Genomic DNA, 6000 nt, shown 5'->3' on the forward strand with positions numbered 1-6000 from the left:
TTCATCCAGAGAGGGATTATAACTCTGAGAAGGAGCTGAGCCTGGCACAAGTGCCATCCCAGGATTAGTGAAGTTGCTTTCTTGCTCCTGACTTTCCATGCTGCGCTTAACTGTATAACAGCAACTCACAGAGAATTGTGGATTATTACCAAGCAAAATAAGGAGGCCACCACAGGGCCATGCCCCATGGGAGATGTTGCCATCACGGGACTTGTGTTCCTTTGAACCTCCCTGCAGAGGCAGATGTCACTGGCTAGGGGAGGATGCCCGCTCTGCTCCGCGTGGCTGCTCGAGGCCCCGACGTGCTGTCCCCGGCTGACGGCAGCGGGATGGGGCGAGCGGCGCTGGGTGGCCGGAGGCACCTCCCGATGCACGGCTGCCGGGCACAAAGGCCGGGGAAGGGGACGCTTGCAAACTGAGTACTGGCTACTGGTGACTTTGCAAAGTCTGCAAGCAGCCGCAAATGAATGGTCTACTTTATTTTGGGTACTGCAAGCAAAATAAACACACATGAGCATTCCCAGACCTCCCTTTTTTTTTCCCCTTTTCTTTTTAGTTTTGGTCTGACAGTCTCCAATGTCGTAGAACAATGACTGACTGCAGGGAGAGTACAAGCCACTGAAGGGAGGGCTGCCACTTAATGACGGCTAGTTTAATGATGGGGACACAGGGAGAAGTGAAATCCCACGGGTTCATTGCACTGCTCATTACACAGGGTCAGAGGGCTGAGGAACCGTCCCAGTTGAGTGCCCACCCACTGATCTGAGAACAAAATAACTTGGTATATGAGAAAAAAAAGTGAAAAACGCCCACTGGAAAGTGAGTTCCAGCCAGAGTGCAGCTCAGCTCTTTGCGCTGTGAAGCAGCTGGGATGGGAAAGGAGCTGCTGTGCCCCCCCGCCCCGGTGACAGCCCCAGCCGTGCCGCAGCTCCCAGCAGCAGGGAGCCCACGCACCAGCAGAGCCAAGCCTCCATGCCAGCCTCCACCTAACTCCTGAGTAGTCTATAAGGAGCACGTAATCACACACACTCAGTCCCATACACATGCCAGTCCTGCTTCACTCCTTAGTCCAAGTATCTTCAGTCCAGACACTTTTGTCCTCACTTATGAGGTAATAAATTAAACAGCAAATTATAGCTCATTTGAGGAAAGCACAGCCCTGTTCCTTGGATCCTTATCTCAGTTCTCTATTTGCTCTTCATTTTTTCTGCTTTTGCTATTTGCCCTCTTAATTGCCTTTCTAATCTAGCGGTCCTAGACCTCTCAGTCTCATTTTGCTAAAGGCTTTCTCCCCCAGGGCCCTGATCATTCCTCCTGCCATTAAGATTACATGTATCAGTACAGTTGCGCACTTATTTAAATGCTGGGTCAGGGATCTAATCTCTAGTTATAATGCATCATGCAGGGACGACCTCCCTGGGCCTAGAAACTCTGTCATTTATTCGGAGTCACAGCTTCTAGGTGCACAGACCCGACTGCTTTTCTCCCTTCGGTCTCTGCTTACACGGGGCTGGGGTGCACAGCCTGGGCAGTGGCCGCCCCACGCCGGCTCCAGCTGGCACAGGTCCCGGTGATCTCCAGCACGCCGTGCCCAGGAAACCTGGGTTATGTCAGCTTCAGCGTGGTGGGGACCCTGCAGAGCGCAGGCTTTCGGCTGCTGTGGCTCTGCTTTGCAGGAGCAGCATCCGTCACCATCAGAGCTGCCCGTTGCTCCCCTGCCCTCGGGAGGACACGGTCCCCAGGCGCTTTGTCTTGGGCCGAAGATCTCATGGTGAATCCAACTGCACTCAGCACTTGGGTACTAGAAACAGCAGGGAAGACATGTTTTTTCCTTTCATGCTGGTGTGTTGGTTTTGGTTTTTTTTAAATGTTTCTACAGCAAAAAATATCTGGTCTTCATTTTGCAGTAAAAGGTTAATGTTGCCTGCTCCGTCGCCAGGGTGAGCATCACCCAAAGCCAGGGCTGTCCAGTGCTGTGGTGAGCCTGGGAGAAGTGGAGTTTGGCGGCTCTTTGCAGATGCACGGGCTTAGAAAATCTGGATCCTAGTCCAAGTGCCAGAGGCATCCCAGTAGCCCACTTGGCTTACAGACCTCTGCCGTCAGCCTCCAGTGGTGATGCTACTTGAATGTTCAAGAAATGTTGGAGGGTTTTTCCTGGATTTTTCTCAAAGATAATTTGTAATTATATTGTACAGGTTTTATATATAAATATATAAAGACAGTGCATTAGTCATGCAAATATAATTATGTATCTTATGTTCCCATGTCATTTGTAATTAAAAACGTGGAATTTAAAGCACATATATTTCAAAAATCCAGTGTAAGCCTCTATTAAAAATGCAGTTCATCAAAGCTAATGAAGTACCTCTGAACGGGTCAGGGCAAATCCAGAGCATGTTCTGTTGCCGTGGGAACAGCCAGCGCCAAAGCCAAGCAGGCACGGTAACCGTCAGCATCAGAAATCACAGACACAAATCTGAGCAGGAGAGAAAGCCCCCCCAGACCAGAGCCACAGTTCCCCGTCTCCTCCCTGTCTGTGAGTGCCAGACCCCCTGAGATGCCCATGGTCCTTCCCAGGGCTGGAGGAGCTGTCGGGACCCCGGCCCCGCTGTGGGCTCGGGATAGAGGGGGTTACGGTGCTGTGCTCCCCCCCCGAGGGGTCCCGTGGGGACAGGGTGTGTGGCAGCTCCGAGGGGCTGTGGGCGCAGGACATGGGCTGTTTGCTGGGGCAGCAGCACTGGAGGCACTGCCAGAGCCCAGGCGGGCAGAGAAACGTCCCATAGCAAAGCAGTGACTAGGAAACGTGACCTGGTCATCAAATTCACATATGTAAATACTTTCTGGATTGTTAATTGCTTCCAAAGTGGAAGACTTTCTCCTAATCTGCCATTAGCAACTGCACATCCCTCTCCATTTCAAATTGCCTTAGAAAATGAGGGTTTCTTCGCTGCCATGAGGGACGGGGTGGAAGAGCAGCAATTTTTTAATTAAGTCAGTTTGCTGGCGTTACTCTTGGCTAGCTTACATAAATGAAGGAGGATTTTGCTCATTGCGCTGCTCATTTCCCCTTGGCGCCCCTGACCACCCTGTCTAAGGACGTCCCACCAGCCACAGACGTCCCACCAGGTCTCCCCCTCCCTGGCCTGCGCCAGCCTGCCAGGGGCTTTGGTCCCTCGGGGCTGGTTCGGTGCCACAGGACCGCTGGCCGGCTCAGCCCTGCTCAGCGCCGCGTGTTGCAACCCCCCCGAGCACTTCTGCTCCGGAGGCGGCTGTACCAGGCAGCAATCCTGTGCTTGCTCTTGGGTCTGGCCCCTGCCTGCTGGAGATGAATTAATGCAGTTTTTCTAGGACATCATAGTCACAGAAACCAGGAGCAGGAGGTCCTTCCTGCCTGTTGTGTAACCTCGGCTTTGTCTAACGAACCTCTAATTGCTGCGTGCTGTGCCCGTTCTGCAGGGCTGCTGAGCTGCTCTGCCTGACCCCTCTGCCGGAGCTGGCCCCTCCAGGGGATGTGCCACCCTGTCCCCTGTGCCCCGAGCGCAGAGCCAGCGGGGTCCTGGGATCCTGCTGCAGCTCCTCCTCGGCGAGGCCCAGCTGCCCAACGCTGCAGCGCGCCTCGCAAACCCATCGGGGGGTGCGTGGGCAGAAATGGCACGTCTCTGCGGGCTCCGGTGGGCAACAGGGCCGGGGATTCATGCCGTGCCCTGCCTGGCCCCGGTGGGAGGGCAGCACCCCTCCCTCCTGCAGTCTCAACAGGAAAAAAGTCACCATGGCGCAAACAGGATCTGAGGTCGGTCGTGTTCCAGATAAATGGGCTGGTGCTGCCATGGGAGAGGGTCCGTCCAAGCTCATCCCCCCAAGGCGATGCCACCAGCAAGGGCCGTGCCACCCCTGGGGGGTCTCAGACGCTGCTGCGCTAAGGGAACGCCGAATGTCATCCTGCTGAGCTGGGCATTCCAAAGCCTCCACAGCAACATCTCCTGCCCCACAGCCACCGCAGAAAGTCCCCAAACACCTTAACTCAGAGCTGCCCCTCAGCGCCTGCTGGCCACTGCGCCCACGGAGCGGGGGTCCCGGCAGTGCCTTTGGATTCCTCGCCCCCCCAACGAAGGATGGCCTAAGATGTCCGTGGTGCAGGATGAGCTCTCTCTGGCTCGCTGTGGTGGGCGATGGCACTGGGGGCTGCGAGGAGGCCAGGCTGGCGCCGCTGGCCCCACACATCCCGACCCACCGAGGCAGCAAACTTTTCCTTGGCTGTGCCCCCCGCCAGATTTCTTCTCATGACCAAGCAAAAGTGCCAAAGGAGGGCTTCATTATTTTCTGTCATAAATCCACAGTACTTAAAAATCAAGCTCTTTTCTGAAACCTGGGATTTGTCTGGTGTGCGTGAATGATCAGCAAAAGATGAGATGTTTTCGCCAGCAAAGAGAGTCCCAGCAGGAACAGGCATCTGTGCTGCCAGGAGCAGGACCCTCAGGTTTGTCAGCCACCAGCATCCTTCAGGGCAAACCATGGCTGGCTAGAGATTGGTTTTAATAAGGATTTCTTTAGCCAAAGGAAGAATTGAAATGTGAGAATTAAAATCTGAAATACCCCCCTTCCCACCCCGAGAGAGGTCTCCTCTGCCCAGCGAAGGTGCAGGGACTGATGCTCCGAGCAGAAAAGCCCAGGACAGGGGTAGGGACGTCTCGGCTGCGTCTCTGCCCCACAGCAAGCACAAGGGTGCTGGGTGGCTGCAGCGCCCGAGCCGGGCAGGGGCCCCCACACACCCTGGGGGGCCTTGCCTTGGGGTCTGATTCCAAAGACCCTGGCAAATTTGATTTTTTTGGCCCAAAGCAGGAGTTCCCAGCAGCAGGAACAGTGTTGGTGATGCAATGAAAATAATTATTTCCTAAACTTGCATGTTTCTCTAAGCCTCTGGAAGTGGCTCTTGCAGCAAAGGGAAAGATGTAAGAGCCAGCAATGCAAACCAGTGGCCCATGATTGCTGGTTTGCCTGGGTGCAGCTGAACATCACGCGGGGATACGGCACAGTCAGCGCGGCGCGGTGACACTGCACCCCAGCTGTGCGAAATTCCATGGGGTTTATTGGTACTGATGCCTCTTGATTAGATTATATTTCTTCCTTCATTTATTCTATAACAAGCTGAACATTTTAATTTCTGAGCAAGCTGCGATCAGGAATGGAAGGAAGCGGGAGATGGCAGATGGCGCTGACATCGGAGATGGCGCAGTTGGGGAAAACGGCTTTTCATTTAAAACCCTGCTTTCCTGAAAAACTGCCGCCAAGGAAGATTTGACAGGCTAGAACAAGGCTGCGGGGCGCAATCGTGCGTGTTTGGCTCTTCAGAGCCCTCCAGGCTGCAAGGCTCGAAGCAATTTTAGGTTAAAAGGGAATAAAACTTAAGAGACGAGAAGGACTGCAAGAGTCACAGGCTGGACTCCAACACTTGGCCTGGAGGTCAGGGATGGGATTTCTGTTGCAAATTAATAGAAGGATTAACGTTTCCTTCTCTGTTCTCACTTCCCCCTTAGTGGTATGCCTAATTACGTGTTAAAAATCTTGCTTTCCCATTCAGAGTTTGCCTCTCTGGACCACTGCCGCTACCCCACCCCTGGTAAGAGACGAGAAGGACTGCAAGAGTCACAGGCTGGACTCCAACACGGAGCCCTGGTCCTGCTCTCCCAGCCCGGGGCTGGGCCATCTGAAAAGCGCCCTTGCTCTAAATCACCGCTAAAAGGTCTCTGCAGGCAGGGGACGCTTACACCCTGAATTAAGAGCTGTTGAGCCCCCGAGCCCCGCTTCTTGGCAAGGGACGAAGCACAAAGCACGCTGCTTTGGGGCACGCACGGGTCAGCGGGACGACCGAGTGCCCCCTCGGAGCATAGACGGGGATGCATGGGGGACACGTGTGTCGGTGTGTCCGTGGGGGGACACGTGTGTCAGTGTGTCCGTGGGGGGACACGTGTGTCGGTGTGTCCATGGGGGGACACGTGTGTC

This window comes from Egretta garzetta, unplaced genomic scaffold (assembly GCF_000687185.1).
Source record: "Egretta garzetta isolate BGI_Z169 unplaced genomic scaffold, ASM68718v1 scaffold245, whole genome shotgun sequence".
Classification (NCBI taxonomy): domain Eukaryota; kingdom Metazoa; phylum Chordata; class Aves; order Pelecaniformes; family Ardeidae; genus Egretta; species Egretta garzetta.